General features: G+C 48.1%; 1 long non-coding RNA gene and 1 pseudogene across 1 annotated transcript; one reads left to right on the top strand and one right to left on the bottom strand.

Moving 5' to 3' along the window:
• Nucleotides 1-3,828: 3,828 nt before the first annotated feature.
• LOC138276118 (zinc finger protein 135-like) lies at nucleotides 3,829-6,209 on the top strand (annotated as a pseudogene).
• A 17,793-nt stretch (nucleotides 6,210-24,002) lies between these two features.
• Nucleotides 24,003-26,396, bottom strand: LOC138276087 (uncharacterized). Its single transcript, XR_011200575.1, has 3 exons — nucleotides 26,318-26,396; nucleotides 25,659-25,878; nucleotides 24,003-24,172 (listed from the first exon to the last, which is right to left on the bottom strand). It is a non-coding gene; the product is annotated as an uncharacterized lncRNA (long non-coding RNA).
• Between the last annotated feature and the right edge of the window lie 1,582 nt (nucleotides 26,397-27,978).

The raw sequence follows: 27,978 nt of genomic DNA, 5'->3' as shown, positions 1-27,978 counted from the left end.
CTGATGGTGTAAGTTTTGCTTTGTTCTGACCTGGTTGGATTGAATTGCTCCACTTTTTCTACCACGTTTGAAATTGATGGTTTTGTAGAATTCCCATCCCTGTTTATCAACTTAATTATAAACATGTTGGGATTCAACCTGTAACTTCTTCAGCTCTTTTTCTGCTTTAGATCTAGGTTTTGACTTAGATGTGCCGTGGGATGGTATAGTCATGGCAAACTCTCGGAGAACGAGGAAAGATAGGAAAGTAAGATGCGAACAGTTGCAAATGCTGCACAACATTTGTAACATCCAGTCTGCGTTGTTTCTTACAGTCTGTTGTTCCTGCTCTTTTCATGTGTGCTCTTTTGATGTTGCTGTAGTTTTTGGTAGCTAGAACTCCTCTTCTTTTTTCTGTGTGTGTTCTGGGAAGGTTACTATGTTTTACTCCTACTTTCCTGGGCACTGGGGTGGATTCTAGCACTTACCTTTAGGGTTTGCTAGTACTCCCAGCTCCCTTCTACACACTACACTTGCCTAGGTGGGGGACCGACTTTTGGTCATTTCTAACTACTGTGATTTTCACTATTTGCACTATTTTCTAACTGTTTTTACAGCTATTTCTGCATGCTAGTGTATATAATTTGTGTATTACTTACCTCCTAAGGGAGTATAGTCTTTATGGTGGTTTTGGCATTTGTGTCACCAAAATAAAGTACCTTTATTTTGGTAACACTGAGGGGGTCATTCTGACCCTGGCGGTCACCGACCACGGGAGCACCGCCAACAGGCTGGCGGTGCTCCCTCGAGCATTCTGACCGCGGCGGTTCCGCCGCGGTCAGAAACGGAAAGTCGGCGGTCTCCCGCCGACTTTCCACTGCTCGGGAGAATCCTCCATGGCGGCGGAGCGCGCTCCGCCGCCATGGGGATTCTGACACCCCCTACCGCCATCCTGTTCCTGGCGGGTCTCCCGCCAGGAACAGGATGGCGGTAGGGGGTGCCGCGGGGGCCCCTGGGGGCCCCTGCAGTGCCCATGCCAATGGCATGGGCACTGCAGGGGCCCCCGTAAGAGGGCCCCACAAAGTATTTCAGTGTCTGCAAAGCAGACACTGAAATACGCGACGGGTGCAACTGCACCCGTCGCACCCCTGCAACTCCGCCGGCTCCATTCGGAGCCGGCATCCTCGTTGCAGGGGCATTTCCGCTGGGCCGGCGGGCGCTCTTTTGGAGAGCGCCCGCCGGCCCAGCGGAAATGTATGAATGGCCGCCGCGGTCTTTTGACCACGGTGCGGTCATTTGTCGGCAGGACCTTGGCGGACGGCCTCCGCCGTCCGCCAAGGTCTGAATGACCCCCTGAGTGTTTTCTTTCATGTGTGTCAGTACTGTGTGACTACAGTTGTATTGCATGAGCTTTGCATGTCTCCTAGATAAGCCTTGGCTGCTCTCTCATCCACAGCTACCTCTAGAGAGCCTGGCTTCTAGACACATTTCACTAATAATGGATAACTGGACCTGGTATAAGGTGTATGTACCATAGGTACCCACTACAAACCAGGCCAGCCTCCTACAGCTGCACAAATAGATGTATGGGAAATGCAGTATCCTGGAATCAGTTGGGGAAAGCATGGAGCCGAATGTAAACATACCCACTCCTGTGCCCCGCCTCGTGAAAATGCTTCATGGGTTTGAATGTTTGGCATTTGTCTGCTCTCTATGGGTTTGTTACTTGGAATCTCACAGGTAAACTTCTTTAACCACGATCCTCTCCCAGGCCATGAATGTCTTGGTCATTGTGGGCGATCAGCGCATTGTCTCCCCCAATGGCTCTCTAAATAAACTCACTGCCATCTCTTCATGAAGGCTTGACCTATCTCACAAGATTAGACCACCGGGAAGTGAGTCTCTATCTCAAGTTCTCTCATTTGACAGACATGTATCCTCGAAAGATCCTTCGCTGGCAATACCCACATGATTTGGGACCCACTAACGGTTCATATCTGACCCAATTTTTCCTGGAAGTGTTCAAACCAGAGCTCAAAAAGTGCTTCCTGACTGAATTCTATATTTGAACTTTTGTTTAAATCCAAACCCTGTGAGATCCTGGGTTTCTTTTCCTCTTTCAATCCCATCCGACTTTTTCTCTTCTCACTTTCTTTTTTGCAGTCTGATTTTGTTCTCGTCCCAGGACGCTCTTCCATTGACACACATTGCATGAATGCTCAAAATGTAGATTTTCTCATGTGTGGTGAGTATTCTGTATTCCTTTTGTTGGTTTGTCTGTACAGCAGCCAAATTAAATGTAGTAACAAAAGACTGCAGTTCCCAGAACCCATTGAATTCATCACTACAGAAGACTAAACCAGGTGCTCTGTCATGGCACACTACCTGTGCACCTCCTCTGTTCCCACCTCATCAGCACCTACCTGTGCACTTCTTCTGTTTGTACCTCATAAGCGCCAACCTGTGCACTTCTTCTGTTTGTACCTCATAAGCACCTACCTGTGCACTTCTTCTGTTTGTACCTCAAAAGTACCTACCTGTGCACTTCCTTTGTACCTCATAAGCACCTGCCTGTGCACTTCTTCTGTTTGTACCTCAAAAGTACCTACCTGTGCACCTCCTCTGTTTGTACCTCATAAGCACCTGCCTGTGCACTTCTTCTGTTTGTACCTCATACGCACCTACATGTGCACCTCCCCTGTTTGTATCTCCCAGGTGAACTTCTAAAAATGAAGCTTGTGATTCCTGTATTGCCAACCATGGCTATTTGACTGTCAGGCCGTTATCTGATTTCTGCTCTGTGCAGGCAACGAGTCGCCCCCCCATGCTTTGGCTAACAGTGACCTCTCAGAGTGAGTATGCAGCTATGGGTGTGAGCGCGTGTGTGTGTGTGTGTGTGTGCATGTGTGTGTGTGTGTGCAGGGGTGTGTATGTGTGTGTGTGCAATGGTGTGTGTGTGTGTGTGTGTGTGTGTGTTTGTGTGTGTATGTGCAAGGTACAGTAAGGTGTTGGCACTTCAAGAGGTCCAGTGTGAACAGGAAAGGATTGTGAAGAGGAGTGTGAATGGAGTTACCTTTGAACTATACTTCCTGAAGAGTTACCTTCCTTCTACACTTCCTCAAACTTAAGTGACAGCATCATGTCCTGAACCCTCTCTGTTTCCACAATCTGTTCTTGTTTAAATGAAATCTTGTCCATGTGCATCTTCCTAAAGCTGTACCTGTAGCAAGTGGGGCTGTGTGACCACCCTTTCTTTACTACGTTACTCTGTGAACGCTGGTAAATCACCTCCTTGTCCACGTGCATCTTCCTAAAGCTGTACCTGTAGCACGTGGTGCTCCGTGAGCGCCCGTTCTTTACTAAGTTACTCTGTGAACGCTGGTAAATGTCCACTAAGGAAGATGTGATGTGCTCAACAGAACTTTTATTTAAATATGTTTGTATGGTGTACGTTTCAACAGTGGTAAAGAAGAGATGACTTTTACAACACATAAATATTTTGTATTCATATTCCATTACGATTCCATTTAGCAGTTTTCATTTTCTTTACATCCAACAGGAAACAAGTTTTGAATGCAGAAAACGATTTTATATAATGAAGATAATATTGTAAATCTGTAAAAGCTGTCAGAAATAATGAGCTCCAGTATTCGGGACAATATCAGTGCAGTCAGCGACAGAGGAACCGGAACATAAACTGACAGATCCTGGAAGAAGGAGTCAAGGCCAATTCAGTGGCTATAAGAAGTGACCTCTACAAAATTAAGGCAACAACACTGACAAACCACCTCCTGTACAAACCGGCGTCAACCACCAGCTTTGATCGTAGGATCGGTATGATTTGACTACAGCAGTGCTCTGCTTACTAGAATGATAAAAGACCACCATTCAATGCTCTAGATGTATCGTAAACCCTTTCTGGCCAAACTACAGCAACCAGGGAAAAGCACAAGAGAGTGGAGCCAGACAACTGAAGGGTAAAGGAAGGAGGCTTCTGCTAAATAAAACAGAGCACTGCCCCCGTTTCCATCAACCAGGAGAAGAAAGGATCTTTACCCGCAAGTATGCGAAACCATTGTCCTATTTAAAGACACAGTCACCCAAAAAAGAAGCTTTCCACATATAATGCACATGATAAGTATTTAGTGACCATTGCTCTGTATTGTTAAATCAGAAATCTAACATGCAAAATACCACACACGTACAGGGAGTGTGGGAAGAACACAAGTGCTTTATCGGCCATGTTGGCCCTTCAGGAAACACAGCCACGGGATGTAGAAAAATATATACCTGACACAAAAACAACAACTAAGAAAGAAAAAAGCATACACATGCAGTGAGCGCTTTAGTTTGTCATCCGAACTAAAGCACTCTCAGCAAACGCACACAGGAGAAAAAAAAATCAAATGCAGTGAATGTATGAAGAGTTTCATTAACTTATCAACACTACAAAGACATCAGCAAACACACACAGGGAAAAAAACATTTAAGTGCAGTGAATGTGTGAAGAGCTTTCGTCAGTTATCAAACCTATATACTCATCAGCGAACACACACCGGGGAAAAACCATTCAGGTGCAGTGAATGTGTGAAGAGCTTTGGTCAGTTAGCAGCCCTAAAACAACATCAGCGAACACACACGGGAAAAACCATATAATTGCAGTGAATGTGTGAAGAGCTTTAGCCATTCAGCATACCTAAAAAAGCATCAAACAACACACACAGGGGAAAACCCATTCAGATGCAGTGAATGTCTGAAGAGCTTTGGGCTGTTATCATCCTTAAAAACACATAAGTGCACACATACAGGGGAAAAGCCATACAGGTGTAGTGAATGTGTGAAGAGCTATGGACGGTTATCAACCTTAAAAAGACATCAGCGGACACACACAGGGGAAAAGCCATTCGGGTGCAGTGAATGTGTGAACAGCTTTAGGCAGTTATCACACCTACAAAGACATCAGCGAACCCACACAGGGTAAAAACCTTTCAGTTGCAGTGAATGTGTGAAGACCTTTGGTCAGTTATCAGGCCTAAAACAACATCAGCGAACACACACAAGGGAAAAACCGTATCATTGCAGTGAATGTGTGAAGAGCTTTAGCGACTCAGCACGCCTAAAAGAGCCTCAAACAACACACACAGGGGAAAAAACATTCAGATGCAGTGAATGTCTGAAGAGCTTTGGGCTTTTATCATCCTTAAAAAGACATCAGTGCACACATACAGGGGAAAAACCATACAGGTGTAGTGAATGTGCGCAGAGCTTTGTACGGTTATCAAACCTAAAAATACATCAGCGGACACACACAGGGGAAAAGCCATTCAATTGCAGTGAATGTGGAAGCAGCTTTAGTCAGTCAACACAGCTAAAACTCCATCAGCAAACACACACAAAGGTAAAAGCATTCAAGTGCAGTGAATGTGAGAAGAGGTTTAGTTCTTTACCAAGCCTAAAACAACATCAGCGAGTGCACACAGGGGAAAAACCAGACCATTGCACTGAATGTGTGAAGAGCTTTAGTCGATTATCAAGCCTATTACCTGAGCGAACACACACCATCACTGAATAAACAGAAATTATTTATAGGAAATGCAGAAAATATGGCAAGAATTTACATTGAACCGGTTAAATGTGCAAATTAGGTGTATACCAGTTTTACCATGTTGAGAAGGGAGAGGGCAAGCACTTCATCACTGGTTAGCAGGAGTAAAGTGCACAGAGTCGTAAAGCCACAAAACGGGTTCAGGAAGAATCTGGGGGATGTTTTGCAAAAGATGGTAATTTCCAACAGTATCTTTTCCCAGCAATTTGGTAATTTCTCTACACGTGGCAGGAAGAAACAATGAAAAACAGGAAAGACAGTATGTGTTTAGCACAATGTAGAATAAAATCAATTAAAGCTTCTGTGAAATAGATGTAGAAAGAAAAACATCCAAGCACACTTGATCACGCTAACTGTAAAATTGACTCTAAGAACAATAGTGCAATGAAGAAAGGGTCACCTACCTGCAGTTCTGGTTCTGCTTTATAGGATCTTCATTGATACTCCTAACCACTGGAATACTTCCCTGTAGAGTCCCAGAACAGCTGTTTATACACAGTACTTGGAGTTACCTTCAAGGCTCAGGGCCTCATTAAAGGTTTGGCAGGCAGTGAAAGCCACCCTCTAAACTCCAGTTTTCGGAAGACTGCCAGTGCGGTCTCCCTCCTGCTGGCCCTATTAAGAGTTTCCCACTGGGCCAGCAGGCGGAAACAGAGTTTCCACCCACTGGCCCAGCAGGAAACAGGACACAACATTGATGCCGGCTTGTAATTGAGCCGGCGGCAATGTTGCAGTGCTTTGGGTGCACCAGCAATGCAGACAGTGAAAAGCGAGATGGGGCTGGCCATGGGGGCCCCTGCACTGCCCATGCCAAGTGCATGGGCAGTGCAGGGGCCCGGCACCCTGTCTCTGCCAGCTGGCGGAGATGGGACTCGTAATCCCCAGGGCAGCACTGCTTGCAGCACTGCCCTGGCTGATTGGGACCGCCAGCACCACCAGGCCGTCGGATGGCCTAAAAGCAGAAGTGCCTGAGGTCCGACTGTGGCGCTTTCACCATGGTCATAATGTTGTGGCCGGACCGCGCTTCTCACGATCTGCACGTCTCTTACCACCGTAGGCTGAGGAACTTGGAGGAACACCCGGTTGCTTACTGGTTCTGGACTGGCCAAGATAGGGGCGACCCCTTCTAGTAGCCACGGTGCTGCTGACAGGAATAAACGCCAAGGCAGATCGTACCCTCCAGAAGGAGTCTCAGAAGAAAAACCCCAAAATGGGAAAAAAAACTCTAGCACAGAAACTCCTGAAAAAGAGGAAAAAAACAATGAAAAAGGGAATAAATATAAGGCTTTCAGCAGGAAAAAAGAAGGAACATGAATGGAGCTGGAACAGGAGCGAGGAGCACCACCAAACGGAAATGTTTGCAACGCAAGGAGGGAAGGAACTGCAGAGCTTATATAGCATGAAACAGGAAAAAAGACCTAGTAGAAAAGGAAAAGGAAGAAGGCAAAGGCCTGCTGGGAGAAAGAACATCAAGGAAGAAGACAATATGGAAGGTCAAGAAGAAAGAAGAAACAAAGACAGAAGAAAGGAAAAAGAACAAAATAGGTAAGTGACAGAAAAGCAGGAGGCAGTCAGGGGCTGCGGTGTGACCCAGAGCGTGAGATATGCACTCTGGGTCGCATCGCAGAAAAAGAAACACAGAAAAACCGGCTGAGGCGGTTCCTGCGTCCTGGCATGTGGACCGTTGAACCGCCCGTGGACTGAAAAAGGGACGCCGCGGTGTTCTGTGGCATCACAGCGCTTCGGTGGCGGTGCAACCACGATCTTGGCAGACAGGAGACTGCCAGGGTCGTAATAGGCACCCTAGTTCTTTTTAAGCCTAAACTTAAAGTAGAAATACTTAAGTACATATGTATATAGCGACGTACCCACAACCTTCCTTTAAGAGAACAGTCGGGTAGGAGGGCGGGTCAGTTATGGATTCATTGAACATTCCTACGAAGAAGAACAGTCATAAATACTAGAATAGAATAGAAAGCTAACTCATTGACGAAGTGGCTGGTAAATTATAGTCCAGCAGAAAAAACAGTAAAGAACCTTATTTGATAAGGTTTGTAGGACTTGCCTGACCTAATCCAGCTTCTGCTTGATTATCAAATTGTAATCAATAGTGTTTACAGAAGGTGTCAATAGATTTCCATGCTGCAGCTCTGCAGACGTCCAATTGAAGCCATTCGTTATTCGGGAAGTAGTACCTGCTTTTTCTCTTCCATAATGTGCTCTGGGTTTGCCTGGCAATAGTTGGTTTTTGTTGGAACCGTGATGGTAACATAACTACATGCATGCCACTAGATAGTGATTGTTTAGAAGTAGCCACTTCTTGTCTTATATGACCATAGTTTATAAATAATTAATTTGTATTTTTGATATCCTTGGTTTTATCTAACAAAAAAAAAAAACAAGATCCCTTCTGATATCTAACTAATGAAGAGCCCTCTCTGCTGGTTTAATAGGGTTGGGAAAGAAAGTTGGTAGAATGATGATCTGATTGATGTAAAATTCTGAGACAACTTTAGTCAGGAATAAAGGGAGTGTTCTTCAAACCACCCTATTCAAATGAAAAACAATTAAAGCTTTCTTGAAGTTAACTCAAGAAAGCAGTTTTCCATGAAGGATGCCGCAAAGTAGCTTTATGAATTTATTCAAAAGTAGAAGCCATTCATTCTGACAGTACCAGATTTAGCTCCCAAGTTGGGGATGCATTTTTAATAGAAGGGAAAACTTTTTTAAGCCCCTCTACAAAAAGTTTAAAAAATGAAATTTGTTGAGTTGATTAACAGGTATTTTCAGTTGTGCTTTGCTGTGGGAATGTGACTATACACATCTTCAAGGTCTATTGAGCAGAGACAATGGTTTCTTTTGTGGTTTGGACAAAATTGGTGAAGTGCCAACATTCTGAATGTTTTCCTTTTGAATGTATTTGTTAAGAAAACACAGATCTAATACTGGATGATGTTGGGTTGTTTGGCCATTTTTGGGGACTAGAAAACATCTTAAGTGAACTCCTCTGTTTCTTTGATGCAAAGATTCAATTTTGACTGATTTATTTGGTCCGTAGGATACGGGTTTGTTGCACTAGCAGCAAGAGTAAGAAATTAAGCGTTGGTTTTGTGACAGATGAAGTAGCTCCTTTTTGTAATGTTCAGTACCCATTTGTCTGTTATTGTTTTCCGCTCTTCCATGTGATATGCGAGCGCACCCCCCGTAGGAGTGGATAACTATCAGAGGGGGTGTTAGAGGATCTTTGGCAATCGCCAGATGAGTTTCTCCCTCTAGAGTGTGAGTTTCTGGGAAGGGGCAGTTTCTTATTTTGATACCGACATTTGTATTGCTGTTCCTGCCCGTGCTTTTGTTACTAAGGCCGTCTTTGATGTTGTACTGTACTGGAAAAATCAACGTTCTTTTTGACTGTACTGTTTACAGAACGTTTCTTTCATCCCAACAGATTTCAGAGTTTCCACTTCCGTAGAAGCATCTTTTGGTCCATATGTTGGCCAAAGAGGGCTATACTTATAAGTTGCAGCACTAATTACAAATCACCTAATCATCTCTATAAGGTTTTTCCCAAGAAGTGTTGTGACACTTGCGTTTTTCCAATGTGTTGATGCTGTTCCTCACATTTCTTTCCTAGTGATACCAATTCTCTTGCTTTCCCTCTAAGGAGCAGCAGTTGATTCAGGATCTGAAGGATGTTTTCGTCTCACAGCTGCGACAATCACTGAATCAGGCTTTAGGACTATTTTGAGATATTCTGGTTCTTTCTGTGGTGGTTTCTATTTCTTCAGTAGATGTGGAGTTGCTGATTGAGAAACATGTTCTCTTATATTTCTAAAAGTCCTGGGACTAATAGTAAGAGAGGGGAGGGTGCTGCTCTAGATTGTAATGTTTCCAGAATTACAGATACCGATGACTGAGGTGTCTCGGAGCGTATGTTAAGCTTAGCTGCTCTTCTACCAGTACCTCATGGAAGGTAATAATGTCATCTATTGGCGACTCTCTTGAAGACGATAGTCCTGGTGATGTAGGAGTGTATGAAGATAGATCAGATATGTGCATGGCGATCTGGACCTAGTGTGAGATCCTGAACTTCTTCAAGGGAGGCTCTTGGAGATGTACTTCTAGGTGTTTGTGGAGAAGGTGGTTTCCACTTGTGTATCAGTGACATTGAAGTGGCCTTTGACATCTTTCTTTGAGGTGATAAGCCCAGAGGTCTGTGGCGAGATTGTATTGGATCCTCAAATGGTATTATTGGGGTGACTGAGCTGTGCAGCAAGGGTTCAGGGTCAAGAGACGGTGTGTCTGCATCCAGGACAGACAGATGTTTCTTTCCTTTATCTCTTTCATATCATGGAGTACCTCCTACAGGTTAAGAGTTTATTACTTGAGAAGCTGAAAAATATATGGATTGTACCATTGAGGGTGAAATGGGCCAGACCTTAGACTTAAGAGCGAGAGGTTGGCAATTTTCAATTCTAGACAGTGAGTGGTGGTCTTTCAGCATTAACAGTGGTCTCATCGACGGTGAGTGATGACACTTCGATGTTCACAGTATTCTCTCTGATGTTGGCAGTGACTTAGAACCTATGGTGATCTTTGTGCTCTTGACATCAACGGGGATGTACTGCGTTGTCGTCTGGATGTTGAATGCCATCAGTGTCAACAAGGTGGACCCTGTCTGGACAGCGAACAAGTCGGCCCTGATGGGCTTCATGTCACTGTCAATGATCTTGACATTGGTCTATGGTGACGTTGAGGATGATGTTGTTTTCCTTTATTTCTTTTCTCTTTTGACCGACCTCTGTGACTTTTGACAGAGAGTGTGATGTAGATTGTGAACCTGATGTGTTTAGTTTATTATTTTCTTTCTCTCTTCCTCAACTCTCATATCTTGTAATATGCCTCTCAGTGTTTTCTGTCTTTAGTGTTCTCTTTGACATATTTTTACAGATATCACATTCCTGGAGAGAATGAGAGGCAAGCAAGCAAACTACGCATGCTTTAAGTGCATCAATTACAGCCTTCTTCCTTCCACATTCCATCCACTTTGAGAAAAAAGAAGTCATGATGGTTGGAACACCAGTCAGAATCTCAAACAAAAAAATGAGTTCACTAAACAGTAGGGGATAAGGCCTTTATGAAAGCTTAGAAAATTGAATTCCTGACAGGAAAATATCTGGTTTGAAAGGCAAAATAGCCTCAGAGATGTGCTGAAATCCTTCTCTCACAAGCCGCAAAAACAAACTTGATCAGATAGGCAGCTGCCAGTACAGTGTGTTGTGGAAGGGGCGCATCCAACACTCTTAAAGGGGCAAGCTTGTTTTCCAGCTTTGCTATCTGTGGTTAATGTAAGCCAAAACAGGCTTTTTTACCTCTGCACATGTATGCTGCAAAGCGGTTCGATGAATATGGACTAAAAAGATTTATCTGAACAGTCAGAGCAAATGAAGCCTCTGACAGCCTATATCCCACGACAAAAGACTTTCTTCAGATGCTTTTTTGTTCCATGAAATAACCATATCAAAAGGATTTCCAGAAATCAGGCACGCTGCAGGGAATTATTTGAGTGTTTATGATTATCATTGAAGATCCTAAGATGCGTAAGGGTATTTTCTGCTAACTTTGGGGATAGTGATAAAGCCCATAAACTCAACACACTCTGACTGAAGCAGGAGACCTGTTATGGTCGTCCACAAAAATACATCCGACTTTGAGACAGTAGCCCTGCAAGAAGAACCAAATTAACAAGCACACACTGGAGACTTTTCATAGTTGAATATGGTGTTGGGTCATATTTTGGTATGATTTCATATTACTCCGTGCCAGAGTCCAGGAACCATTTCCAAAAGCACAAGAAGTGAAAGTAGGAAAATGTGAGCTGCGACTCTCAGGGTTAATGCTTGCAGTGCACTATATTTATCTCACAAGTCCTGACGCAGGAGAAGTGATGCTGTTTTCGATCATCACATGCACCCATCATGGTTGCACTTCCCCAGACGTGTCTTAACATTGAGTTGGGTCCTTGGGAGATTTGCTGGCTCACAACTGCCTATGTAAATGATTGCAAGCTAGGTTAATGTCATGTAAATGTATCTTTGTATGTTTTATATTAAAGCATCATTCAACCAAATCCCTAATAGTGCCAGGTCTAAATTGGTGCATGATGGAGAAATTACTGATAGAAGAAACAACTATTGAAAAGTTTGGTTTTAATAGATTTCTAAAGGCTTGAGAATTAGGTAAAGATTGAATGTTGAGAAGCGAATAATTCCAGTTCTTAGGAGCTAAACTCGAAAGGTGACCACCTGTTTTATATTTCTGGAGCCTGAGCATTGCAAGAACAATTCTGGATTCAGAGGTAAAGGGGCACAATTGATACCGGGGCTTGTCTATGCTAAAAAAGGAAAACCTATTTCAGGAGGTGAATGCATAGATATAAAAAGAATGCTCTGCCTCGTGAGCACAGAATTCACAATTAAGATGCAGTTGAGACCTCTTCAAACCACAATTATGATTGACAGCAGTATTCTAAATCATCTGGAAATGACTTGTATGTTGCGGGAACCACAAAGCATTGTCAAAGGCCAGCATCACACATAAAGCCGTTCAGCAATAAAATATACACATAAAAAAACAGAAATATATTCATTAGACAAAGGCAATAACAACCAGTGCATTCCACTGGGTTAATTTTATCCACTTACCGAGTTCTGCAAGTTCTCCCTCCCATCAACTGCCATCACCACCACCCAGTCAGTGAGAAACGGCAAACAGACTGTTTTTCCACAAACACATCATTATACACAACACAAAACACAAAACTTTAGGAAGATTAAATTCCTTTTACTTTTGTACAAACACAGACCCGTTCTAAACTAGACACTTTGGGGGTCATTACAACCCTGGCGGACAGTGTTAAAGGTGGGGTAATACCGCAAACAGGCCGGCGGACAAAAAAAGGGAATTATGACCGTGGCGGAAACCGCCAACAAAGACAGCCACTTTAACACTCTGCCCGCCACGGCGGTACAGACAAGCAGTGCGGCGGTCACCGCCAACAGACAGGCGGAAGACAATGTACCGCCCACACTATTACAACCCGCCAATCCGCAACCTTTACCGGGGCGGATTCACCATGGATAAAAACACGGCGGAAACAGTTTCTGCAATGGGAAAACGCTCACCTTAACACATCCCACGAGGAAGGAGGACACCATGGAGCTGGAATTACAAATCCTACCAGCCCTTCTCTTCCTACTCATCTATGAACACCAGCGGTGGCGAAGACAACGGTGAGTACTGCACCTACGACATAGGGGAGGGGGGAGGCAAAAGTCTGGGGGACACACACGCAACACCCCCACCCCCACCCTCGCATATTACAACACACACACCAATGCATTTACAAACATCACAGTAACAACCCGCAACCCCCCCGGAAGAATGCAAAGACAAAACGAAATCAGTTCGAACATTGTAATGTATCAATATACATGTGTCAATTATATACAGATATATAAAAACTCATACAAAGGTATATACAGTACGAGAAGTAGTGCAGATATGCACATCTCAATGTCCATGCACCACTACGACAAAAATGCATGGGCGAGGCCCACACAAGATACCTGTCCACAAACGGAGAGAACACTGCCGGTGCATCAGATCGAAATACAACAGGCACCTCAGGGGGAAGGGAAAGTGGGCACCTCAGCCGGATTACAGCACCAAGCCACATCCACGACGGGGCTCCATGCCCATTGATGTATCCTGGGGAGTGCAAAGCCACAGTCTCACAAGTCTCTACAGTGGGTGGTTTGCCCACTGTTCCATCCTGGGGAGTGCAAAGCCACAGTCTCACAAGTCTCTACAGTGGGTGGGTTGCCCACTGAACAATCCTGGGGAGTGCAAAGCCGCAGTCTCACAAGAACATAACAGCCTCTACTGGTTCTGGAGGGGGACTGGTGCCCAGAGTGCTTCATCCTGTGAAGGACTGAGGTAGTGGATGCTGTTCTCCACTGGTTCTGGAGGGGGATTGGTGCCCAGACTGGATTAGTCTCCCCGTGACAGTTCCTGTCTCGTCACAGTCCCAGCTGCACATGGGATAACGATGCTTGATGCGGCGGTCTTTTCCTTCTTCTGCAGTGCATGCCCTGTTCAGCGGTGCTTGCCCTGTTCAGCGGTGCCTTGCCATGGCGGTCTCTGGAGTGTTCAGCGGTGCTTTGCCATGGCGGTCTCTGGACTGTTCAGCGGTGCTTGCCCTGTTCAGTGGTGCATGCCCTGTTCAGCGGTGCTTTGCCATGGCGGACTCTGGAGTGTTCAGCGGTGCTTTGCCATGGCAGGCTCTGGACTGTTCAGCAGTGCTTTGCCATGGCGAGCTCTGGACTGTTCAGCGGTGCTTTGCCATGGCGGTCTCTGGACTGTTCAGCTGTGCTTTGCCATGGCGTTCTCTGGACTGTTCAGCGGTGCTTTACCATGGCGGTCTCTGGACTGTTCAGCGGTGCTTTGCCATGGCGGTCTCTGGACTGTTCAGCGGTGCTTTGCCATGGCGGTCTCTGGACTGTTCAGCAGTGCTTTGCCATGGCGGCTTCTGGACTGTTCAGCGGTGCTTTGCCATGGCGGCTTCTGGACTGTTCAGCGGTGCTTTGCCATGGCGGTCTCTGGACTGTTCAGCGGTGCTTTGCAATGGCGGGCTCTGGACTGTTCAGCGGTGCTTTGCCATGGCGGGCTCTAGACTTGGCATTGGTGTGTGGCATGACGCTCCCTCATTGCCCAGCAATGCCTATGGCGGTGGTCTCCAGACCAGTGACGATACTTGGGCCCTCCTGAGCAATGACTCTGGCGGTGGTCTCATGACCAGTGAAGATACTTGTGCCCTCCTGGGCAATGCCTATGGCGGTGGTCTCCTGACCAGTGACGATACTTGTGCCCTCCTGGGCAATGACTCTGGCGGTGGTCTCCTGACCAGTGACGATACTTGTGCCCTCCTGGGCAATGACTCTGGCGGTGGTCTCATGACCAGTGACGATACTTGTGCCCTCCTGGGCAATGCCTATGGCGGTGGTCTCCTGACCAGTGACGATACTTGTGCCCTCCTGGGCAATGACTCTGGCGGTGGTCTCCTGACCAGTGACGATACTTGTGCCCTCCTGGGCAATGCCTATGGCGGTGGTCTCCTGACCAGTGACGATACTTTTGCCCTCCTGGGCAATGACTCTGGCGGTGGTCTCCTGACCAGTGACGATACTTGTGCCCTCCTGGGCAATGCCTATGGCGGTGGTCTCCTGACCAGTGACGATACTTGTGCCCTCCTGGGCAATGCCTATGGCGGTGGTCTCCTGACCAGTGACAATACTTGTGCCCTTCTGGGCAATGACTCTGGCGGTGGTCTCCTGACCAGTGACGATACCTGGCGGTGGTCTCCTGACCAGTGACGATACTTGTGCCCTCCTGGGCAATGACTCTTGCAGTGGTCTCCTGAGCAGTGACGATACTTGTGCCCTCCTGGGCAATGCCTCTGGCGGTGGTCTCCTGAGCAGTGACGATACTTGTGCCCTCCTGGGCAATGCCTCTGGCGGTGGTCTCCTGAGCAGTGACGATACTTGTGCCCTCCTGGGCAATGACTCTGGCGATGGTCTCCTGACCAGATACGATACTTGGGCCCTCCTGGGCAATGCCTATGGCAGTGGTCTCCTGACCAGTGACGACGGTGCTGGCGGTGGCGTCCCGGCCACCGGGAAGGATGCTGCCCTTCTCCGCCGTGATGCTCACACCAGGCTGTGCAGACTTCTTCTGGCCCTTCCCCACCTTTGGAGGAGTCACAGCTGACTCTGCAATCCCCCTGGGACCCCTGTGAGTTGTTTTGCCTCCAGGAGTCTTCAGCCTGTCCCGTCGGCCACTTTCCAACTTCAGAGCCTTTACAGGGGGTGGACTGGCAGTGCCTTGGCTCCGTGTCACACTGCCTGCCCTGGTGGCCAGTGCACTCCACACACCTTGAACACGCACCACTGGTACTGGAGGCTTTTTGGCTGAGGCGCTACGACGGGACTGATGAATTGGAGGGGTGGGGGTGGGGGCAAAAAGGTCAACTTTGCAGATGGACAGTTTCTGACGAACACTGGGATGGGTAACTGGAGGGGGTCTGGGAGTGGAGGAAGAGGAGGTGGTTGTAGGAGGTGTCACTTTAGCTGTTTTGGGTGCAGGTACTGGAGGCTGTCGTGAGGTGGATGGACGTTGGGTGTGTGGGTGCCCGCGTTTGTGTACTTTGGGAGGGGGCGTCACAGACACCCTGGGAGAGGACACAGGGGACGTGGGGGTGGTGAGTGCAGGTGAGCGGGGTGTGGTGCTGGGTGTTCTGGTGCGAGTCCTAGTGGCTGTAGATGTAGTGCATGCAGGTGAGAGTGTAGACAACACTGGGAGGGAGGAGGGAGGCGATGAGGAGGGGGACACAGTGGAGGCAGTGGATGTTGCTGTGTCTGTATGTGTCTGATGCTTGTGTGAGTGCCTGTGGGATGTTTGGTGCCTATGTTTGCCTGAGCTACTTTTGGGTGTTGATGTGTGTGCATGCTGGTCTGATGGTGTGCTTGGGATGGGCTGGGGTACAGGGGATTGGGTCTGGGTGGAGGAAGTTGGAGGGGGGAGGCTAGTCACAGGGACAATGGCTGCCATCTGTGCTGAGGCCAGAGATTGCAGGGCTCGCTGAAGGGCAGCCTGACCAGAATGAATGCCCTCCAGGAATGCATTACCGTGTTGCAACTCCCTTTCCACACCCTGGATGGCATTCATAATGGTAGACTGCCCAACAGTGAGTGACTTGAGGAGGTCAATGGCCTCCTCACTGAGGGCAGCAGGGGTGACTGGGGCAGGGCCTGAGGTGCCTGGGGCAAAGGTGATGCCCACCCTCCTGGGCGAGCGGTCACGGGGTGAACGCTGAGGGGCTGCTGGGAGGGCGGTGCTGGTGGAGAGGTGGCAGCTGTACCTGTAGAAGTGTGGGGCACAGATGGTGCCGCCACCACAAGGGTCCGTGTCGCTGGTTGGTGATCCGGTGGCCAACGTGAAGCTCCCCTCGCCCTCCGTCCCACTGGTGCATTCTGAGTCCGTGGTGTGGCCCTCCATGGCCATGTAGGAAGCAGCTCCCTCGTGCTCCGGTGCCACTGTACCTCCGCCTGATGATGCTGATGCACAAATGAACAGGGAGAGCACAAAAGAGGGGGGACGACGACAGAAGAAAGACAGGTTGAGTGCATGGCATACCGCAACCGGACAATACAGAAACAGCTGCCCCCTGCACTACGCCGTGCTCCTGGCCTCTACAGATGCAATTCCTGGGATCTGGCCTACATGGCTATGGTGGATATCTGCACACATGGATGCCACAGGGGCATGTATACCTGTCCTTGGCACTCTACTGCGGTGGGGTGGCCTGCATTACGGAGGGGCCTAGCCTATGGAAGTCGCCATGGCCTAGGGTAACCCACAGCCCTCCTCCCACACCTAGACCCCTCAACTGCACGCAAAGTCCCCAGAATGATAGTATACTCACCCCCTTGTGTCTGCTGTAATGCCCTCAAGCGCCCATCCAACTCAGGGTAGGCCACGGCCAGGATCCGGAACATCAGGGGGGTCATGGTGTGACGGGCACCCCTCCCACGTTGGGAGGCCATCCCCAGCTGAGCCTCCGCCGTCTTCATTCTGCAGTGGCGAATGTCCTCCCATCTTTTACGGCAGTGGGTGCCCCGTCTCTGGTAGGCCCCCAGGGTCCGGACTTCCTTGGTGATGGCACGCCAAATGTCCTTCTTCTGGTGGGCGCTGACCTACATGACATGCACAAGGGAAGAAGAGAAGTCATTACCAACTGCACCGTCGATGTAAGTGTCCCCCTCCCTACCCTTGCCATGTGGCATATGCATTCACATGCATTCATGTTCCCTGAACTCTGCCCCCTTCCCTCTTACAACCAGCCCTCTCCACCCAGGCCTAGCCCATACAACGTGCTCCCTGTATACTTACCTGTTGGTCTGGAGGACCGTAGAGTAGCATGTACTGGGGGAGGACCCCGTCTGCTAGTTTCTCCGACTCCTGAGCAGTGAAGGCAGGGGCCCTTTCCCCAGACGCAGCAGCCATCGTCGCTTCCAGACCGAGGTCACAGCATCACTTGCAGTGTAGGTCCTCTCCTTTCGAAGGTCAGGTATCGAGTGATTGAATAGATAGAAAATGGCGGTGACATCCGCAGCATTGCCTATCGTCAACGCCGGCTCACTTGTTCATTGGCTCCTGTGACCCATAGGGTCCAATGTTAACCAATGCAGAATTGATCCGCGGCCTACCACTGCCTACCTCGACGGTGTGCAACGCCAGAGCAGTTACCTCACAATACCATTGTCCCAGTTTAGAGGTCAGACAGCCGCCATTTCAGGGGCCCAGATGGCTTCATTTACTTCTGCGTCACACATAGCTAGGCCTACACTCAACACACATAAAGGAATGGTTTTGTGTTTGGTGTCGTGTTCTGTGTATCTGTGGGTACATACCTGGACATTTTTTTACTCTGTGGTCACTGTTGTCCTTCCTAGGCACCGTCAGCTGGGACAATTGAGAAGATGGCGGAATCCTCCTGTGTACCGACCGCTAGTGGACCTGTTGACAATGGAGGACAGACATTTAACCATCACCTACAGGTTTGACCATTCCACAATCCAGGAACTATGTACCCAGTTGGAGCCAGACCTGATGTCACCAATCCGCCATCCCACTGGAATCCAAAAGTGGCCATGGCATCAGGGATGTCCCAGCCTATATTTTCCAACGTGTTGTCCAGAGTGTTGGCTGCCCTGCTGAAACACGTAAGGAGATACATCATTTTCCCTGAGGTGGAGGATTTGGCTACAGTGAAAGGTGACTTCTATGCCCTTGGACATTTCCCCAACATCATAGGTGCTATTGATGGGACCCATGTAGCTCTGGTCCCCCCCCACAGGAGTGAACAGGTGTACAGGAACCGGAAGAGTTATCATTCAATGAATGTACGGATGGTACGTTTGGCAGACCAGTACATCTCCCAGGTAAATGCTATGTTCCCTGACTCAGTGCATGACGCCTACATCCTGCGGAATAGCAGCGTCCCTTATATGATGGGTCAACTCCAGAGGCACCGTGTGTGGCTATTAGGGGACTCTGGTTACCCCAACCTGTCCTGGCTACTGACCCCAGTGAGGAATCCCCGGACCAGGGCACAGGAACGCTACAATGAGGCCCATGGGCGGACTAGGAGGGTGATCGAACGCACCTTCGGCCTCCTGAAGGCCAGGTTCAGGTGCCTCCATATGACAGGTGGTTCCCTATTCTACTCACCGAAGAAGGTGTGCCAGATCATCATCGCCTGCTCGATGCTTCACAATCTTGCTTTGCGACGCCAGGTGCCTTTTCTGCAGGAGGATGGTCCAGATGACGGTGTTGTGGCAGCTGTGGAGCCTGTGGACAGTGATGAGGAGGAAGCTGAGGAAGAAGACAACGACAACAGGGACTCTGTCATACAGCAATATTTCCAGTGACACACAGGTGAGAACATTTTCATTTTTACCATTACATTCACTGTCACACGTCTTCCTCTATCCTGTGTGTAATTTCATAGCATTATTTGGTAACTGAGTTGTACCTTTCCATTACGGTTTCACAGGTGTGGTTACCAACGTGTGTTATCTGCTTGCATCCTTCAAGGACTTGTGATGTGTGACATAGGTATGTTGGCTTTACAACTAGAAACGCATGTTGACACTGTCATTGATAATACATTTTACCAAATCACAGACTAACTCCAGATTTTTTTGTGTTTCAAGGGTGTTTATTGAAGTGCTCAAAAATGGAGCGGGGTTGTACTATGGTGATGGGGGACGCTGGAGGAATGTCCACGGCAGAGTCCAGTCCATTGGTCATACAGGTGCACTGGCCATATAGGCAAAGGAAGTGGAGCTGGGGCAGTTAAAGTATGGACAGGGTAACAAAGTGGGACAGTGGGAGGACAATCAGGGTGGTCTCATTTCCTGGCGGGGGTCTTGCCATCTTGCTCTGTCCTGTTCCTGGATCTCAGGGACCGCTTTCGTGGTGGTTGTCCATCTGCAGGGGGTGGGGTGCTGGTGTGGTGGTCCTGTGACGGGGCATCCTGTCCACTAGCGCCGGCGGAGGTGGTGGGCAGTTCATCATCCTGGCTAGTGTCAGGGGCCCCTTGGAGTGCCACGGTGTCCCTCAAGGTCTGCTGTATGCCCTTCAGCACCCCTACGATGGTGCCCAGGGCGGAGCTGATGGTCCTGAGCTCCACCCTGAACCCCAAATACTGTTCCTCCTGCAGGCGCTGGGTGTTCTGAAACTTGGCCAGGACCGTCGCCATCGTCTCCTGGGAGTGGTGGTATGCTCCCATGATGGAGGATAGGGCCTCGTGGAGAGTGGGTTCCCTTGGCCTGTCCGCCCCTGTCGCACAGAAGCCCTCCCAGTTCCCCTGTGTTCTTGTGCCTCCGTCCCCTGGACCGTGTGCCCACTACCACTGCCCCAGGTCCCTGTTGTTGTTGGGGTGGTGGGTTATACTGGGTTCCCTGTAGTGGTGGACACACCGCTGATTGACGTGTCTTGGGTAGGGAGGTATGGGCCCGCTGGGTGGGTGCTGTGCTGGTGTTACCAGAGGGTGGAAGGTCAGTGTTGGGCTGTGCCTGTGCAAGGGGAACCGACTGTCCCGAGGCCCACGATGGTCCGGGCTGGTCATTAGGATCCAGTAGGGCAGAGCTGCTATCGTCACTGTGGGTATCTTCTGTGAGTGGAGTGGAGTTGTCTGGACCCTCCGGTGTGGTGACGGTCCTTCGTGATCCTGCAGGGGCATAAGTGCATGATTATTGCATGTGTGTGTGTCATGGTGTGCAATGGGTGGCTCACCGTGTACACCAGTGCAAGCATTCCTGTGGGGGGGGCTTGTGTGATGATGGTTGGGCGGGGTGTTCTGGGTATGTGCAGTGAGCATGCTTTGGTGAGGGGTGACCATGCTTTGTATTTGCATGCGGGGCTTGGTGTTGGGATGGGTGGTTTGTGTTATTAGTACATTAGTGAGGATTTGGAGTGATAGGGGAGGGTGTGAGGGTGGGGGGGTGTGATAGCATGCAGGTAGGGTGGGGGATATGATAGTTAAGATTTGACTTACCAGTGTCCATTCCTCCACCGACTCCTCCGAGGCCTTCTGGATGCATGATGGTCAAGACTTGCTCCTCCCATGTTGTTAGTTGTGGGGGAGGAGGTGGGGGTCCGCTGCCAGTCCGCTGAACCGCGATGTTGTGCCTGGAGACTGCTGAACGCACCTTCCCCCGTAGGTCGTTCCACCTCTTCCTGATGTCCTCCCGATTTCTTGGATGCTGTCCCACAGCGTTGACCCTGTTGACTATTCTGCGCCATAGCTCCATCTTCCTGGCTATGGATGTGTGCTGCACCTGTGAGCCAAATAGCTGTGACTCTACCCGTAGGATTATCCCCACCATGACCCTGAGCTCCTCCTCGGAAAACCGGGGGTGTCTTTGGAGTGACATGGGGTGGTGTAGGTGATGTGTGGGGTGGTGTATGTGTTGATGAGTGTGGTGCGGCGGTAAGCGCCTTTTACCGCCAATGTTGTAATGACCCCCTTTTATATTTAGGTATATGTGGTTTGTATGACCACTGGTGGCGAAACAAATGTGAGTGATGGATCATTAGTGAAAGTTAGAGAGCTGCAGTTGTGAGATAACCAGATCTTAAACAAGACTTCTCTCCAGAAGAGCGAGGGGTCATTAATGGGAGCCATTGAACCACACACTGGCCATCATTATGACAATGGCAGTAAAAAATGCTGTCAAAACACCGTTGCTGCAGCTACCATCCGTCCGCCGCAATATGTCCATAGCCGGATTACCACCAATAGGATGGCGGAAATCCAGCTGTGGCCATGGCGGCGGATGGCGGTAAAGTGGCGCTGCTGCTAGCAGCACCGCCACGCCAGAAAAGCATCGCCAGCCATATTATGGAATTTAATATGGCCTGGCGGTGTTCTGGTGGTGGGCGCCCCATCTCCTGCCAGAGGACCCCCTGAAAGCAGGTAAGTGGGCTCTCTGACAGGGGAGGGGGGTGTTGTGTGTGTGTGGGGGGGTGTGTATGTTTATGTATGCAGGTGTGTGTTACGTGTTGAATGCATGTGTGCATGTATGGTGGTGTGAGTGTGTGTCTGTAGTGGTATGTGAATGCGTGACTGCATGTATTTATGTAAGTGTGTGCGGATGTGTGTGTGAATGGATGTATGCATGCGTGGATGGATGTGTGTATGCATGTGTGTGTGTGTGTGTGTGAAGGGGTCGTGAATGGAAGGGAGGGTGGGGGGCGTAGGAGAGGTAGGGTTGGGTGGGGGGAGGACATCTGTAGGGGGAGAGGGGGAGACCCCTATCCTTCCCTGTCACTGTTAGTGCCTACCGCCATGGTTTTCGTGGCCGTAAAAAAACCACGAAAACCATGGCGGTAAGCTGGGTCATGATACCGCCGGCGGTACAGTCACAGCCGCCAGGCTGGAGATGAAGGTCGGAGCGGCACATTGTCGGATTGGCTGAAGCCAATCCACTAATGACATAGGGGGTCATTACGACTTTGGCGGGCGGCTACTGCCGCCCGCCAAGCGGTAACCGCCGTGCGGCTGCCAATGCAGCCGCACTCCCGCGGCCCCCATTAAGACATTCCCGCTGGGCCGGTGGGCGCAAACCAAGTTTGCGCCCGCCGGCCCAGCGGGAATGCAGCTGCAACATAGGAGCCGGCTCCTAATGGAGCCGGCGGTGTTGCGGCCGTGCGACGTGTGCAGTTGCACCCGTCGCGCTTTTCACTGTCTGCTATGCAGACAGTGAAAAGCTGGCCGGGGCCCTGTTAGGGGGCCCCTGCACTGCCCATGCCAGTGGCATGGGCAGTGCAGGGGACCACAGGGGCCCCACAACTCCCCGTACCGCCAGCCTTTTCCTGGCGGTTCAGACCGCCAGAAAAAGGCTGGCGGTCGGGGAGTCGTAATCCCCTGTGCAGCGCTGCTGGCGGATTACATCCGCCGGGGCCATTGTGGCGGTAAACCGGCGGCCCCGGCGGTTCGACCGCGGCGCAACCGCCGCGGTCATAATACGCCGGGAGGCACTGCCAGCTTGTTGGCGGTGCTACCGTTGTTTTGGCCCTGCGGTAGTAATACCGCCAGGGTCATAATGACCACCATAATGTGGCAGTGATTACCGCCAGCCTGTTGGCGGTAATACCACCACCATACCGCCGACCGCTGGGGCCATAATGACCCCCACTGTGTGATAACCAGGCCTAGAACAAGCCTTCTTTCCAGAAGAGCGATGGATCATTAGTGGAAGTCACTGACCCACACACTGTGTGATAACCAGGCCTAGACAAGGCTTCTCTTCAGAAGAGTGAGGGATCATTAATGGAAGTCACTGACCCACACACTGTGTGATAACCAGGCCTTGGTCAAAGCAAACAAAATCCATTTACATGTTTCAGGGTATAGATTGGTGTATTGTAGTGGGCAGATGGCTAATGAAGTCCAAGTTTGAAATGTTTGTTAAACATAGGAAATGAGGAAAAGGAGACTGATAATATGATATAGCTAGAACCAATCATGATATTATAAAATGTACAAAATAATTATTAGAATTTACATGTTGATAAGAAATGTATGTTGATTTGTAATGCAATAAATAATGTATTTGAATTCATGGTATTTGGCTGGTGATTGCATAGAAAGAGATGGTAAATGAGATTGCCCCCCTAAACTTTCAAGATAATATGTGCTGTCAGAAGGATTCCAGTCTCAATAGCATGACTGCTCTGGAACAGGCGAGTTTAGAAGTGCCCTGGATGTTTGTTTCTGTACGCCTGAAGTCTGTATTTTGATCGGGCTGGGGCCTGACACGGATGGTATTAAGAAGGGGTCGAGTCTCAGTAGCGTGACTTCTGTCAGCAAGCATTCTGTTATAGGTTACATTAGAGGGGTCCACTTTCAATAGCGTGAAGGCTCAAAGAAGGACCCCCTCTTTGGATGTTTCTAGGATTTACAACAGGTTCTTTGCTTGAGATGGTACTCACTCTCCTTCTGGGATGATGGAGGGAGAAGTGCTATGAAGCAGCACAGTCACTTTTATTTAATGTATGAAGATCAAAGATGGGTGTTCCAGAGGGACTGGTGAAAGTTACCAAACCACAGTGACTTGAGTCTGAACGCCTGTGAGTAGGTTGTTGTGAAGTTATTTTAACATTTACACGGGCAGGGTATTTAGCCCTGGGCTGAAGGTCTGTGCCCTTTCACCTATTTACATTTGATTCCTTTTATTATTTTAGCAAAGCTTCATTTTAGTGGAAATGTGTTTATTCTTTATATCCGTTGTCCTTCCATGCAGAATCTGTTATTCATTTCTTTGTATGATATTTTCATCCTGTGCTCAACCCAAGGCTGTGCACAATATTTACCAGGTATTGACGATCCAGAGTCTACATTGTTACTATGACGGGAGTTCAATGACAGGTAACGTTCCGGACCTGGTTCACATCCCCTAGAACCTGCAAAAAACTAATGCTGGTATTTGGTGTTACTCTTGTTTTGGGATGTTCATTCACTCATTTTTAGCCACTCAATACCTGACTTATGTTGTAAAGCTTGGAAATGCCTATTTCTGTCCTGACATGCATCTTGTTCATGATCCTTACAAATACCACCTGCTGCGCACTGTCCGAGAGCGAGTCACAAGTACCAACAAGGGCGACATTCAAGTGCCGATCCCACTCTTTACTACTAACACATAGTTGAGTTCTTTAAATCATTCTGCTACAAGAGGCTTAATTTCAAATGTTATGTTATGTTTTTTAAGGTTCTTATATAGTGCTACTTTGTCTACTGGGTGTTAGGGTGTGTTACACCTATAACAACAGTACCTGAGATGGATGTGGGTTGGAGGAGCCCAGTACAAAGAGTTACTCATAACGCTGCAAGTACAATGGGTGGGTGAAGGATGAAGCTTTGGTTATTAAGGGTTGGGTTTTTGTCTAAATGTCTTGCAAAGATTACATCCAAAATGTGGCTCTGTTTCGGTCTCAAACTAACTGAGCATCTTAGGTTTTTTCATCATATGGGAGGTTGTTCATCAAACCCTCTATAAGAACATACAGGGCTAATATTCTATCCAAGGCAATCTATGGAGCCACTCCACTAGCATAATGAAGTGAACCTGCTTGAGTTGTTGTCATATGTAACAAATAAAAGAGAATTCTGTGGCTTCCTCTGGTGGCTACTAATTCCATAGCTCTATGGTAGCTTACCTTTAAATTTGTAAGCAACTACATTATACTTAAAAGCCCTCCTATACTGGGCTAAGATATGGGAAAGTAAGTAACCTGTACTGATGTATGTCTTTATTATCTGAAGGACCGTGGTAAGTTTCTGTGGTGAAAGGTGACTGAATTTGTTTGACAATCTTTGTTGTCACTGGGTATAGGTGATTGGTACAGGGATCCGGGACGTCTCACAGTTTAATCTGCTAGAATATGGGGATGTTACTCGTTTGCCCTTGGTGAAGGAGTTACCAAAGACTTTAAGGGCCAGAGCACCTGGTGGCTGAGAGGAGGTGGGGCCACCCAACACACCATCACGTGGGCTCTTAAAGAGCACAGATAGCCCACAGCGTAGGATGCTGCTCATTTGCCCTTGGTGAGGGCGGATTTCAAATATTTCAAGGGCCAGAATTCCTGCCAGCTGAGAGGAAATGGGGCCACCCAGCATACTGCCACCTAGGAGCTTACAATCAGCAGAGATAGCTTGGGAGGCAGCCAGATGCATGCCCGGGCCAAAAATGGGACCTTCTGCACCTGTCAGAGCCCGGAGAAGGCTAAGCTGGGTCCGCTATATTTCCTTCTTACCCTAGAAATTGTGCAGTTAGAAGTAGGACCAGCCCATTACGCTCCCTAGGTATGGGGAAAAGAAAAGCCTCCAGCTGCAATAATAGCACTGATTATGGAGTTTGATAGAGACATCTAGCTGTAGATTCCTTACCTTAGAATTCTTCCCCAGGCGCCAGACTGGATCTGGAAATCCTTTCCAGAAGTACCTTTGCGCATCGGCAGAGGGCATTGTGCAACTCTGTCGTCCATCGGATGTGATGTTGAAAGTCCACATAATACTGTCACTGACATCAGTTCCTTATTTTCTGTGCTATAATGCGGATCTGGAGTTCCTCAGGTCCGATGTGTATCCAAAAACTCAAGTTCGCACACTGAAAAATAAATATATTAAAATATCTACCTTTTATTTTTATGTTTATTCTATTCTATTCAAGCTAGAAGTCCGCAATTCCTTTCGAGATCATGACAAGTCTGTAAGACAAGAACCATAAGTGTCCCATATCCAATAAGTAAATTCGAATTCCTACGTATTAATCAATCCGAAAGTGCAACCAACCTGTACTTATTAATCTCCAATGGAATAATTAAATCTTGGATAGGCATTTACATTCACAGAGTAACCTATGTATGCCAAAAATTGGTCATATATCCAAAATATAAGGTATCTCGAACAAATCAAATAAGGGAAAAAATCAATATATAGTCCAAGTCAAAAGGTGAGCCTAATAAAATCTCTCCATATTATTTTAAGTGTCAAAAAGAGAGAACTAAAAGAATGCCATATCACTATGTCCCTAGTTGTTCAATTACCTTCATATCTCGTACAACATAGTCCCAACGAGTAGTTGACCCTTCAGTATCGGCATCAAATAACTGAGTGTTCCCAAAGCTCATCCTTTTATGGGAAATAAAAATGAAGGAGGGACACATCATTTTCATGTCAGATGGAGGTCTATAGCGGCGTTTCTAATGCGACCGCCATCTTAGAACTGTAAATGGGCATCCGATAAACGTGCCGAAGAGAAGGAAAAAGAAAAATGGAAAAGGAAACACGTAGCCCTCGTGAGGGCTAGGTTGGATATGTCTATTTTACTGTGACAGACCGAGTATTAGAGTGCTAACAGTACAATGTATTGTGCCACAAAACGCGCGCACAGCTCGTCATAGCAATTGCGGGCGCCATCTTGTAAGGACCCACGATGTACTTGCAGATGCCAAGATGTTCTAGATGAATAAAGATACCCCTGCCCGTGCCACAAGGTCCCCCCGCCAGACCCCGACGATATATACACCAGAAAACAGCCACATCATCAAGCCATTTGGAAGAAAATAGTCTGCACACAAGATAGCACACCAATTACAGGCGCCATCTTGGAAAGATCATATCTATACTTTATGGGTACCAAAACGTTCCAAATCAAAGAATCAACCCTGCATGCACTGAGAGTTCCCCATTGACCAGCATTAGCCCCATGTTCCTTGAATAATATCCATATAGTCATATAGTTTAGGAGAGAGCATCGATGTATTTCTAACACATAGAAGTCCCAAGATACTATCTTAAAATGTACTAAGATATCACCCTTCATATGGGACGGCATAGCAATCTAGCATAGTTAATAATTAGAGATATCTCAATATCCATTGTTGACATTATTGTCGAATCTTGTCTAGTATTGCTTTCTTGTGAGTCACCTACTTGGAATACAAACTATATACAGCAGAACATTAAAAGAAATACGTCTGCAGTCAATTTGTCAGTGAGAGAACTTGATACAGAGTGAACATAAACATACCAAAAGTTTCTCAAATATGTTGATATCTATTAGTATGTTTTTTATACATATCATACTCATTATATAATAATAACATAAAAATAGTCTACCTAGGAAGGAGGATTGGCTACCAAGAGAGGTAAGAGCCTATCAGAAGGAGCCTCTGACGTCACCTGCTGGCACTGGCCACTCAGAGCAGTCCAGTGTGCCACAAACACCTCTGTTTCCAAGATGACAGAGGTCTGGGACACACTGGAGGAGCTCTGGGCACCTTCCCTGGGAGGTGCAGGTCAGGGGAGTGGTCACTCCCCTTTCCTTTGTTCAGTTTCGCACCAGAGCAGGGCTGGGGGATCCCTAAACCGGTGTAGACTGGCTTATGCAGAGATGGGCACCATCTGTGCCCATCAAAGCATTTCCAGAGGCTGAGGGAGGGTACTCCTCCCCAGCCTTCACACCTATTACCAAAGGGAGAGGGTGTTACACCCTCTCTCAGAGAAAATCCTTTGTTCTGTCTTCCTGGGCATGGGGTGCCTGGACCCCAGGAGGGCAGAAACCTGTCTGAGGGGTTGGCAGCAGCAGCAGCTGCAGTGGAGACCCCGGAAAGGCAGTTTGGCAGTACCCGGGTTCTGTGCTAGAGACCCAGGGGATCATGGAAATGTCCCCCCAATGCCAGAATGGCATTGGGTTGACAATTCT

Source organism: Pleurodeles waltl, unplaced genomic scaffold (assembly GCF_031143425.1).
Source record: "Pleurodeles waltl isolate 20211129_DDA unplaced genomic scaffold, aPleWal1.hap1.20221129 scaffold_37, whole genome shotgun sequence".
Classification (NCBI taxonomy): Eukaryota; Metazoa; Chordata; class Amphibia; order Caudata; family Salamandridae; genus Pleurodeles; species Pleurodeles waltl.
This window is presented reverse-complemented; position numbering and strand designations above follow the sequence as displayed.